This window comes from Myotis nattereri (genome assembly GCF_964212035.1).
Source record: "Myotis nattereri genome assembly, chromosome: 4".
NCBI lineage: Eukaryota > Metazoa > Chordata > Mammalia > Chiroptera > Vespertilionidae > Myotis > Myotis nattereri.
In genome coordinates, this window is record NC_138079.1 from 106913186 (window position 1) to 106926651 (window position 13466).

Below are 13466 nucleotides of genomic sequence, written 5' to 3' on the forward strand. Positions count from 1 at the left end.
TAATCCTGGGTCATGGTTGGTCCCATGTTTGAACTGGAAGGTGGTAGGAACTGTCAGGGTGGCCTCAGTGTGTAAAGCATTCCAGGCAAAGGAAAGAACACACACAAGTCATGGAGCTAGGAGAGAGCTCGGGAGGCACCTCGCGGAATACAAGTAGTTTAGTGTGGCTGGCAGGGTGTGTTGACTGTTGAGGGTGGTGAGATGTGAGGCTGGGAGGGAATAGAAGCCAGACCACTGAGGGGCTCTGATGATGGTTATGAGGTTTCATATTCCAGGGCAATGGGGAGACATAAGTATAAATCTCAGTCTATAAACTCATATTGCAAGAAATCTAACATCTTTTTTTATGACTCAGTTTCTGAATTTGAGTCTTCCTATTTCCACATGAATCACAGACATTTTGAGGGTTCTCTTAAGGAGGCCCCTGAGGTTAGCCCATGTTCTGGGGTATTACACGGTGTCAAGGAAGTTGGGGACGCCCACTGGTCTTCAAGCCCACAAGCATGAGAGGATGGACATGTCCTATGCTGTCCAATATGGTAGCCAGTCATCACATGCGGCCACTGAGTACATGCAAGGTGGCTAGTCCAGCTGAGGAACGGAATTTTAAATTTTCCTTAATTTTAATTCACAAATTTAAAATTTAAGAGCTACCCATTGGCTATAATAAAAAAAGATGAGCAAGTATTGGCAAGGATATGGGAACATTGAAATCCTCTTGCATTGCTGGTGGGAATGTAAAATGCAAGGTATTTTGAGAAACAGTCTGAAAGTTTCTCCAAGAGTTAAACATAGAAATCCCACGTGACCTGGCAATTCCATCCTAGGTATATGCCCAAGGGAACTGAAAACATTCATTCACACAGAAACTTGTATGGAAATGTCCACGGTAGCATTATTCATAATGGCTCCAAATGGAGATAACACGATTGTCTGTCTGAGAAATGTGGTGTATTGAAAGAGTGCTATGTTAATATTCCACACCATGGGGTATTAATCAGTCATAAAGAATTGAGGCTCTGAAACACACTAGGACGGGGACGAGCCTTAAAAGCCTGCCAGGTAAAAGAAGCCCAACAGACACACTGCACATGAAAGGCTGCCATTTATGTGAAATGTTGAGAATAGGTGAGCCCATCGACATCGAAAGCAGGTTAGGAGCTGCCGGGAGCCAAGGGGAAGCAGGGATTGGTACAGGGGTTCTTTTTGGGATGGTGAGAATATTCTGGAATTAGCGGTGATGGTTGCACAGCCTTGTGGATATACGGAAAGCCACTGAATGACACTTTTTTAGGATAAATTTTGTAGTGTGTGAATTATATTTCAATTTAACAAAGTCACGTTGACTGCTGGCTACTGCGTGGGACAGTGTGGGGCTAGATCAATCCCGGGGGTCCTCTTCCTTTTGCCAACGAACAAAGGTCCAGCTCAGGCCAATGAAACATACAGGGGCAGCTTGGAGTTCCTCTTGGGAAAGTTTTCCTTACTTTCAAGAAGGGGACACAGGAAGCAGTGGCCCCTTTTTCTCCTCCTAAACAGTGTTCTCCATTTCCTTCCTGACTTGCCTGCACTGTACTGGATATGAAGCTTAGAACCGCTGGTGCCAACTTGAGTCCTGAGGAGGGCCTGCACGTAGAGCCCACACACACCGAGGGCCGCAGCGTGGGGCGATGGCGTGTACGTGGGGCGATGGTGTACACGTGGGGTTTGGATTGTACTGTTGAGCCCTGATTCGTGTTACACCTGGTCCCACCCTCTCCCTCTGCTAGACGTATAGTCTGACGAGTTCATAAACTGTCTCATTGTTTAAGGTATTTGAGCGAGTCACCTGCTGCTGAAAACATCTTAACGGATACAGTTATGTTCCTTCATCCTGGTCTGCGTTACCAGCCGGCTCCTCCTCCTCATTATCATAGATTTTACTGCAACTTCTCTGAGGGCTACTTTTCATTAGGTGGGTGCAGGGATGTTCAAGGCTGCGCTTGGCTGCTGGGTGGGGAGTTTTCCTTAATGCGCCTTCTCTCCTCCTTAAGTCACTGTCAGAGAGAACAGACACGCCATTGACAAACAGCATTTTTATTTTGTCTTTATCTTTATTGTTGTCACTATCACAGACATCCCCATCCTCCCACATTGCCTGCCTCTCCCAGCCCCCACCCCACCTTCCCTCTGGCCATCACCACACGGTTGTCCTTGTCCAGGGGTATGTGTGTTCTTCAGCTAATCTCTCCACCTTCTTTCATCCAGTGCCCCCACCACCCCTCTGACAGCTGTCAGTCTGTTTCAGGCATCCAGGCCTCTGATTCTATTTTGTTCATCAGTTTATTTTGTTCATTAGATTCCACATATGAGTGAGATCATATGGTACTTGTTTTTCCCTGACTGGCTTATTTCACTTAGCACAATAATCTCCAGGTCACTCCATGCAGTCACAAAAGGTTAGATTTCCTTCCTTTCTATGGCTGCATAGTATTCCATTGTGTAGATGTATCACTGCTTTTTTATCCACTCATCTACAGATCAGCGTTTGGGCTGTTTCCAGATCTTGGCTATTGTAAATAACACTGCTATGAACTTCGGAGTGCACATAAGAGGAGTCTTAGGATATAGTTCCAGAAGTGGGATTGCTGGGTCAAAAGGCAGTTCCATTTTTAATTTTTTTGAGGAAACTCCATACTGTTTTCCACAATAGCTATACTGCTCTGCATTCTTGCCAACAGTACACTAGGGCTCCCTTTTCTCCACATCCTCACCAGCACTTGGTGTTTGTTGATTTATTGATGGTAGCCACTCTGGCAGGTGTGAGGTGATACCTCATTGTGGTTTTAATTTGCATCTCTCTGATGATTAGTGGTGTCGAGCATGTTTTCATATGTCTCTTGGCCATCTGTATGCCCACTTTGGAGAAGTGTCTGTTCAGGTCCCTTGCCCATTTTAAAATGGGAATGTTTTTCTTCCCAGTGTTGAGTTATACAAGTTCTTTATATATTTTGGAAATTAACCCCTTATCAGATGTATCATTGGTGAATATATTCTCCCATGCAGTGGGCTCCCTTTTCATTATGCTGATGGTTTCTTTCGCTGGCAGAAGCTTTTTAGTTTAATGTGGTCCAATTTATATATTTTTCCCTTTATTTCCTTTGCCTTAGGAGGCATATCAGCAAGAGAGATGTTTGAGATTTTACTGCCTACGTATGTTTCTTGCTAGGATTTTTATGGTTTCTCAACTTACATTTAAGTTTTTTATCCATTTTGACTTTTTCTTGTGTATGGTGTAAGTTGGTGGTCTAGTTTCATTTATTTTTTGCATGTGTCTGTTCAATTTTCCCAGAACCATTTATTGAAGAGACTGTCTTTATCCCATTGTATACTCTGGCCTCCTTTGTCAAATACTAATTGACTGTATGGGCATGGGTTGATTTCTGGGTTCTCTGTTCTGCTCCATTGGTCTATATGCCTGTTCTTGTGCCAGTACCAGGTTGGACAAACAGTGTTTTTACAGAGTGTCCCATCTTGCAAAGGTCTCACACACCCTCATTCTCATTTGATCCTCATCACAACCTCGTAAGGTGATCTGAGCTGGGACCCTTCCTCATTCCAAGCACATGGAAGGTTAGGTTTGCTGGAAGTGACTTGCCTAGGTCACCTGGGAAGTCATGAGAGGCAAACATTCAAACTCAGGTCTCGAGGCTTCTGTTTCATACCCTTGACCACAGTGGTGTCTTTGCAGCGGACCCTGGGGGTTGGTGGGAAATTTTCATTCATTTCTCTACTCCTTTCCAGTAGGAGGGACCATGGAATCTGCAGTCATGACTTAGAAGCTTTCTCACAGTCCTTCCTGCCCTTTAACAGCCCCATGACCAGGAGGCCTGCCTTAGGGCTCAGCCAGGCCGAGCAAGCTGGCGAGCCCGTGCCAGGGGCCGACTCAGGGGCCTGAGTGTTTGTCTTCTGGGGCTGCAGAAAGCTAGCCTCCTGGCTCTGAACCCTGAAACCCGGGACGGGGAGGTGGCTGGGACATCGCTCGGTGGGGGTCAGTGGCACCATGAGAGTTCGCAGCATTTGAAAGGCAGGGGCTCATGAACCCACACCAGCTGCGCATGTGAGGACAGCTCCGAGGGAGTGGTGATGCCAGAATGGTCCCCGCAGTGACTCTCGCTGCTGAGTGAGACCAGGAAAGGAACCTGGCGCCTGCTCAGCTCCCTACTCTCCCATCTCAACGGTCCTCAAGCCCTGCCTGTGCCCCTAATGCCACCCTGCCTGACAAAGGTGGCCCCGCTGTCTATCTCACTGAGAAAATACAAAACCCCAGGTGCCAGGCGTCTTCCCAGCTCGGGTGCTTCCTCAGGGGCTGTGTGCGATGTCGGGAGGACATCACCTTCGAAGCTGGCATCACTCACATCATTGTCATCGCCAAGGTCACCTCCAGCAGAAGAACCAACAGCAGCTACAATATCAAGAACGGGGTGATCGAGCGCCCATGTGCTCGGTGCGCAGCGAAGAACCTTTGCTCTGACTCATTGGCTGCTCACAACAGCCCCGTGCAAACAGCTCTGACGTCATCCCCAACGTACAGATGAGGAAGCTGAGCACAGAACACGGAGCGGCCTGCTTGGAGCCACACACTCGTTCATGCAGAAGCCAGGAGGGAGCCCAGGCCCTCCCCCGACCCCACCCTGGACCCTGAGCCCCAGTTTTACGCTGCCTCTTCAGAAGGAAGCAGAAGCAGCCAGCAATTGCTCAGTCAATAGAATCAAATTCCATGCCCTGTGCAACCACATCTCCCATCCCTACGCCCAGGTCAGCAATGGGAATGTGGAAGGAAACAGCCTCTGTTTGCAGGGCAGCATGGAAACAGGGGCTGGCTGTGCCAACTGGGACTGTCCTGAGGGTTAACTGAGACAAAACTGAGAACCAGGGAGGACTGTCCCAAATGGATGCGGGAGAAGGAGTTAGGGAGGACCAGGGGTCTTCCTCTCAGAGAAAGAGGGACGGGCTGGGGTCAAACCACACGCCCATGGACCTTGTGGCTCGCCCTGCCTCCTCCCAGCAGGAGGCGCTGCGCCCAAACCCAGCCTTCCATGGGCCTTTCCCAGAGAACGCAGACTCCCCACGCCTGTATCCTCGTTGTCAAGGCTGCTCTCACACTCGACCTATGACAAGGGAGAGGAAGAGTGGGGGGCACCCTGGCCTTGGTACATGTCTGTCTGGGGACAATGAGAAGACTGGGAACTCTTGTTCCCTTTTACTGACCCTGCCCTAAGTCTCCAATAAGGCCATCTGTGTGAGGCCGTGGGATCCCTCACAAACCCTGCACCTGTCAGGTGGCAGCCACACGAGGACCCACCGTGCTGACGATGATGTGGCTCTGTGCCCAGGACACAGTGAGCCCTCGACGGTCAGAGCGCGCCGGTCATCAAGGCTTCATCATGGTCCTCTCCCCGTGAACATGGCCATCACCACACCTGCCCTTTCCTCTGTGCCTCAGCTTGGAGTCCCGACAGCCCGGAAGGGGGCAGGGGCCCTTTAAGAGACTGGCTCAGGCTTCCGTGCTGCATGGAGAAATGTCAGCGGCTGCGTCTGCTCCCCAAAGCGATGTGTCCTGTCAATCACCCTCAGCCGCAGACCTGCATGACCGCTGACAGCGGGCCCGGGAAGATTTATTTTGTCCCACTTAATTGCCCTTTTTGTTTTGTAAACACAAAGGTTGCGGCTTATGGTCTGACAGCTAGAGTAGCTTTTTTCTTATCAGAAAAAAAAAATGACATTTGGGCTCATAGAAGCTGTTTTCCTCATTTCCCTCCAACAACCCCCACCCACGTTTGCCTCCTGCAAGGACTTGAGGGTTTCTTCAGAAAGATGACAGCACGGATGTCAGACAGACCCTGGTGACCTTGGACTGCTCCTCTCTGGCCTTCTGACCCTTTTCTTCTATGAAATGGGCTTGGTGATAGGCTTGCCTCAGAGGGTTGTTCCAAAAATTCACAGGCGCTCTTGGGCTCAAATCCCAGCGTTGCCGCTTGCTAGCTATGTGAGCTAGCTTCTCTGGGCCTCAGCTTCCTGCTGCGTCAGAGGTGGAGGCCAATAATCATGACTGTGGGGTGGGTTATGGGGGGTTGGGCAAATTGATTTGTGTAAAGCACAAAGAGCGCCTGGCCCCTGGTCTGTGCTGGGCGTGGGGGCCACTGAAAGGAGCAGGTGCTGTGAGCTCCGCTCCTGCTGCACTCAGTGGGAGCTGGTGTCATTTCCTTCCACATCAGAGGTTACAGAGAGAGCCCTGGAGGCCCCTGTCAGCACGGAATCACTTGGGGATCCTATATAATAAAAGGCTAATATGCAAATTTTCCCCTCGGGAGTTCGACTGACCGGGAGTTTGACGGCTCGCTATGACATGTGCTAGATACCAAAGGGTGGCACAGAAAGAAGGAAGGCCCTGATCATCCCTGATTGCCAGCTGGGCCTAGGGACTCTATCTGTGCACGAATTTCATGCACTAGGCCTCTAGTTTCATATAAAATGCAGATTCTGGCTTCTCTTCCCCCCAGGATTGGAGGGTTTCTGACTTCCCTGGAACCACATTTCTGTGCAGCAACAGTTGCTGGGCCAAGCATGGCCCCTGCCATTGCCGTGAGGCCCTGTGGGCATTTGGGTTTCCCGTCTTCCAGCCACAGACCCGGAGGTGTTCCTGCCTTCAGAGGCCACCATAGAGCCCCTTTTCCTCCCAAGATGCTCGTCCAGTGTCCAGCTCAGGACATTTGTCGCCCTGCCATGGAGTGATGTGTTACCCTGACTGGAGGTGCCCATGCCCGTGCCCGTGGCTGGGGTTGTCTGGCCAACCCCACCACCCTTGGCCGCACAGGGCCGCTGATTTCCCCAAAGGACTCTATCACTGTTCAGAGTGAAAGGTTATAAAGCTGCCATGTTTCTGTTTTCCAAGTGTGCCCAAATGGCAGCCATTTGAACTCCAGGCCGGTCACCAGGTGGTCTGGGCTAGATACCACATGTGTACACGAGACTCCATCTGTCCTTCAGTTTGGATGCGGGAAAGATGATCAGCCACAAGTGCACATGGTTTACATACACATTTCCACATAAATGGCTCCTCTCTGCACCCCAGAAAGCTACTCACCACCACCCTGCCTTTCTGATTTGCACCCCGTCTCTTAAAAGTGGACCTGACCATAAAACAGTCTGTAAGCAAATGCCCAGCATTCGGAACCCACAGAAATAATTTCTAATCCTTAGCTCCTCCTTGGAGAAAGAAGAAAGAGGGAATCTTCCTTAGCAAAACAGGACCTAAACACTGGGCAGGTGCTGGGTCCATCCTGTAGATAAGGAAAGGAGCTGGGTGGGTGGTAATAGGGAGGGGCGGGGAGTGGGGCGTTCTGGGCACACCCACACCATCTAGAAGAGGCAGCTGAGGCTGCTCCAGCCAGCAGTGACCAAGCAGGACTAGGGGCCCGGGGTCACCAGACAATTCAATTTACAAAGGAAGATTAGAACTTGACTTTTATAAGTAACCTTCCCATTTTTGTTAAATATTGGCAATTAAAAAGTATAAACAAACCACTTGTGAGCCAGCAAAACACACATGGGATGGATTAGGGCTCTGGGTGCGGGGTATTGGTGATATGCTTGGCACCTGGGGTAAGAGTGGATTCCTGGTTTCCTCACATAGTAGCTGACCGGCCGACGCTGGCATCGCTGAAGCCCTGAGCGCAGACTCTTTAGTGGAATGGAGACGTGACTCTGCCTGAGTTACTGGTGAGGGTTGAATGAGAAAGTACTTATGCAAAGCTGAGTGCACTGCCAGCGAGTAGTACATGCCCAGGGAACAGATGGGGCTGGTGGAGGCTTCCTATGTGAGAGGCACACGATTTTTTACCCGCGATGGTCACTCCGCCTGTCAGTGCGACCACAGGGTGGATGGCGTCCATGAAAACAGGAGCACAGCTTGATCTCGCTGACTCCGTACTTTCCGGGTGCTGTCTCCTTCCTCCTTCTAACGTAGAGTGCACCGACCTGCTTCCCGTTCCCGCCACCACTCAGCCTAGAAATGCAAATACACCCTTTGTTGTGCGCTCAGCATGGCGGCAAGTTGGTTCAGGAAGAACCAAGTGGGGGGCAGTGTGGCACCACAGACTGAGTCAGAGAGGCCCTGGCAGGGCCTGCGGGCTGCCGAGTCCTTCCCTGGCACCGTGAGCACCAGCAGAAGGTGTTTTATGTACTGCCCCGCGTCCCGGTGAGTTAGCCCGCCATTAACATGAGACATGTTAAGCTATAAACAGTTGCGATATTTAACAGTCTCTACAGAGGCCCATAGCGACAGGCGCAGGCAGTGCCTTAACGAGCAACCGGGAGCCGCGCAGCAGGGAGGGAGGGCAGGCTCCGGCACACCGCGTGCCGGGCTGAGGGTGTGCACGCACAGCCATAGCCACACATGGGCACGTGCACTCACAAACACCATGTGCACACACGCACCTGCCCCTCCCGCCCCCCCCCCCCCCGCCACACACACATATGAAGCCTTGATGCCAAGCACACAAGCTCAGAAGGGTGATGCGCCCAGGTAAAGGCGCACACATGCAAATTCACATGCACAGGCACCAGACACCCCCAGGTCATCCTTGGGCTCAAGTGCATAGCCACACACACCCATAGGTGCACAGGCAGAAGCAGACTGGCCTCCCGGTGCTGAGGAGCGTGATTCGGTTTGATCTATAACAGATCCCATTTCCTGTCCATTTGGAGGAGAGCTGGTTAAATGAGGGCTCCACTTAGTGGCTGCCAACCCTAGTGACAGCTCCCCGTGATTTGGCACCAACAGAACCGTGCCTTCATGGAAGGTACAGGTACCGAGGCTTAAAGACTATGACTCATTTAGCTGGTGCAACTCTGATGCTTTTGCTTCCCTGGGCTCCTACCCCGTGGGGGAGCTCAGACACTTCCTTCTTGCCATGATTACGAAGTCTGCACCCACTCCCGGTTCTAACCCACCTCAGCTACTCTTCACTGCGCATGCTTCTCTCCAGCCATCCTGTGCAATTTCCTCCTTCTTTAAACGCCCCACTCCATTTCCCATGTCAGAACATACCTGACACCTGCCTGACAAGCTCTTTTCTCCTTTCCCATCCTCAAAGCCCAGCGAATAAATGTCAGTTCCGGTGATGCTTCCTACTTGACTCACCAGGCAAAAAGCCATTCATCTATGACGAGCCCCTGTGGGTCCGGCCCAGTGCTAGGGCGTTGCCGACGGACGTGATGGAGCCCAGGCCCCGGGGGATCCCAGACGGAGCCAGAGTGGCACGTTGGCCACCGCTGTAGTTAAAGCATTCACAGGTCTGTGCTCTTCCAGAGGCTGGAGCTGTGCCTCCCACTGCTTGCTGCCGGGGCCGCCCACCCGCCTGGCCACAGGGAGGGATGTCCTGCAGTGACATATGGGCAGCGGCCTGTAGGGGACCGTGGGCAGGCTCACTGGCGCCGAGTCCCATGCTGAGGGCTGGCAGGTGGCGTGGACATGAGCTCGCGGAGGGTCTCCAGTGCTGTGTGGTGCTGGCTCTGGTTGCCGAGCTGAGAAAGCACAGTTGGCCAGGTGTTTACACTCCGGTGACCACCAGGAACAGGCCTGGGCCAGCTGCGAGGGCCCCTGGGAGCAGGGATGGAGGCAGGGGACTGACACCCGCAGCGGTCAGGACGGGGCCTGCTGGGCGGGCTTGGGTACAGGACGGTCGGAGGCCTGGGTCTCTGCTTGGACCCTGCTGTGCGGGGGTTTCATCCCTGAAATGGGCGGCAGGAGGAGCAGGTGTGGGTGGCGAGGCTGATGGTGAGAGGAGGACTCGTGCGAAGTGTCTCATTAGGAAGCGACCCTGGGAAAATTGGTGGGAATGTGGGACCGGCAGGGAGCAGGCCAAGCGGTGGCGCGGGAAGAAGGGAAGTAGCCAAGGCCAGGGCCACTGGCAGAGACTCGCAGTGGAGCTCTGGGGTCGGGGTGGGTCACCCCTCGGAGTTGTCCCTGTCGTGGGCCTGACCCGTCATCATTGGTGGAAGAGCGTCTCCCGTGGGGACAGAGAGCCCTCGGTGCTCCTGGCCTGTGCGCGTGCAGGAGAGGGGCCTCCCACCGCCCGCGTGCAGCCCCCCAGGGCAAAGCCGCTGCCGGAGGGGAAACCCTGGGAGGCTGCCTGCGCCAAACCAGCCAGAGGGCCTGGGAGCCTGGGCAGAGCACTGATGCGGCGAGTTGGAGAGTTTTGTTTGAGACATTGAGTTTGGGCTCCATGTGGGAACCCACTATCATCTGCCGATATTCACTCCGCCAATGTTACAGAACGTGTACTGGGCCAGGTGTGTGGCAGGGAGCAAGGCCCCCGGCAGACCCGCCTCTGCCTCAGGGACTCCCACTCTAGAGACAGAGGAGCCACAGGTGGATCAGAACACAGTGCCGGCAGGACCGTGCTGGGAAGAACTCGGGCAGACCCAGGGGGCAGGGTGGGCGGGCGGCTGGAGTGTGGCTAAGTTGTGACATTTGAGTTGAGACTTGAGTGAAGGGAAGGAAGCAGCCCTGCCAGCACCTGGGGCAGGAACATTCCAGGCCAATTACTGAGATGGAGGCGAGCCTGGAGTGACCACAGAGCACAGCAAGGCCCGCGTGACTTGCGGGGGACAGAGGCCGGGACCCGGAGCAACCCCTTGGCCGTATTTTATTCTGAGGGTGACGGGTAGTCGTTGAGGGTGCTGAGTAGAGTGATGACGGTAGTATCAGTTACCTGCGTCGGGTACCCTGCCGCTGGCTGAGAACTGCTGACAGGGGAGAAGGTGCGGTGGGTTCTGATGGGCAGGCTCCTGCTGGGAAGCTATTGGAAGCAGCCATGGAGGCGATGAGCAGGCGGATGCAGCATACAGCTCCCCTACCAGGCCACGGCACTGGCTGTGTGAAGCATGTGGGTGCGGAGGGAAGAGGGGAGCCAAGGAGGAGCTGGCTTTCTCGCCTGAACGACTGGATGGGGAATCTGTGGGAGAAGCACGTTTGGGAATCCGATCAGGTTCCCATTGGTGGAGTGTGAAGCATCCAGTGGAGACATGCAGGCAATTGTATATGAAAGCGGAACCTCAGCCTGTCGGTGGTATCGGAAGACACAGGGCTTGGCGAGATCACCTCTGGAGTGCGGGTAGGCAGGGAAGCGCTCTGAGAAGCACATCCCGGGGTTTCGGTGGGGAACCTCAGGAGGCAAAGCCCGCAAAGAGACAAAGGAGGACAAGCAGGAGGCTGAGGTTCTAGGACCACAGTGAAAGGCACATATTAGGAAGGAGGGAGTGACCAACTGAGGCAAATCTTGCTGAGCAGGATACTCAGAAGATGTGGGAAGACGGGGCTGGTGGTGGTGGAGGTGGTGGAGGTGGGGATGCGGGGGGAGAAGCCAGAATGAGCCACTGGAGGGAATAGCAGAGAAGGATGTTGGGAGCAGGTGGCGCTCAAGGAGCGTTCCTGCCGGAAGCCGCAGTCTGGGCACCTTCTGCGAACACAGGAGCTGCTTCGACATGCTTCATGCTGATGGACTGATCAGCCTGGAGCTCGGGGGACAGCTCTTGGCTGGAGAAAGAAATTTGTGAAGTACCAGTAAGATGCTCGCAGCTCCAAGTAACAGAAAAGACGATCCAAACTGGCACAGATAAGGAGTTTAGCTCATGAAACCGTAATTCCAGAGGTGGTGTGGGGCCTAGAGGAGGGGATCCCGCAGCTCAATGACATAATCAAGGTCATACATTCTTACCGCCTCCTCTCTGCTCCCACTGTTGAACTTCATCTTAGGGCTGCCAGGGGCCCTACTCATACCTGGCAGGAGGGAGCAAAGCCTCTCTCTGGTGACCGCCACGGCCATCCCCGTCGGTCTGATGGGTCACTGTCTGCAGTCACTGTGGGACTGTGTACATTGGGTGACTGAGAATGAACCAGACTCCACTCCTGGAGCGGCGGATGAGTTAGCTTCCCAAGGGCCCCATGGTTCCTGAGGAAAAGGTGGCCTGTCCAACAGAACCTGCTAGGAAGTGGGGAGGGAGGATGTGTTGTGTGAAGGCAGGGCAAACAAACATTAAGGCCATCTACAGGCATCATAAGGTAAAGAAACGAGTGCTGTTGGGGAGGAGATGGATCTCAGGAGGTTTTGCAGGCTGAGAGGGAAAGTAGATGGAGACAGATGAAACTTCGTATCGACAGCCCTGTTTTATAGATCGTTGAAATGCAGGTACTGATGACTTCTCTATCTTGTGAGGCATAAATGGATGCATTTGGGAAAGTTCTGTCTTTTGTTCTTTTTTAAGTGGCCTGGCCAGTGTGGCTCAGTTGGTTGGAGCTTCGTTCCATACACCTAAAGGTGGTGGGTTTGGTTCCTGGTCAGGGCACATACCCAGATTGCGGGTTTGATCCCCGGTGGGGTGTGGGGCCTGAGGGAGGCAATCGATTGGTGTTTCTATCTCACATCAATATTTCCCTCCCTCTCTCTAAAAACCAATGAAAAACATGTCCTTGGGTGAGGATTTAAAAAAGGAGGCGTAAGAAGGTGTTAGGCGTCGCCATTGCTAAGTGGCAGGTACTTGAGTTCCAGGAGGATGGGATGTTGTCCCTTTCCACTCCGTTGCATTTCTGTTGTGGGTATTGGAGAGGCCACTTCCTATGACCTTGGATCCCCAGCAAAGCAGAAGACTGTTCAAGTAGGGCAGGTAAGCATGGGAACCTGTGGCTGATTAAACATCACAGCCAGAGACGTGGTCAGAGCCCATGAGACAAGGCAGAGCCCAGGCTGAGTATATGATTAGTCCAAAATAATTCAGGTGAGGCCAGAGGAATCCCCATGGCCATGTATCTTCCAGTCTTTTAAAATATATATTTTTATTGATTTTTTTTTTTTTTTTTTTTTTGGAGAGAGGAAGGGAGAGGAAGAGAGAAACATTCATGCGAGAAGGAAACATTGATTGGCTGCCTTCTGGACCCACCCTTACTGGGAAATGAGCCACAACCCAGACAAATACCCTGACTGGGACTCGAACCCTCAACCTTTTGGTGCATGGGACGGTGCCCAACAAAGCAGGGCTGTCTTTCATTCTTAATAAATAGCTCTGCGAACCCAAAGTCTGGCAAAAACAGTGTGTAGCAGAACTGCTCCTCTTGACCGGCACTTAAGGCAGGAGAGGAAGGCCACGCACAGCCAATGCAGGTGAGTGGAAAGAGCGTAAGTTTTGAAGATAGACCTGGGCTTGGATTCTGGGTCCATCACTTACTCACCATGTGACGACGCACAAGTGCCATGACAGTTCTCAGCTACAGTTTCCTCTCCTGTAAAGGGCACTAAGTCAAATGTTGTGTAAGGTGTTGGGGAGGTCAATGAGATTGTGTGGGTAAAGCTGTCACCAAGTGCTGAGCCTGGAGGAAGTACTCGATAAGCCAGCTGCTGCTATGGGAGGACAGCTCTGTTCTTGAA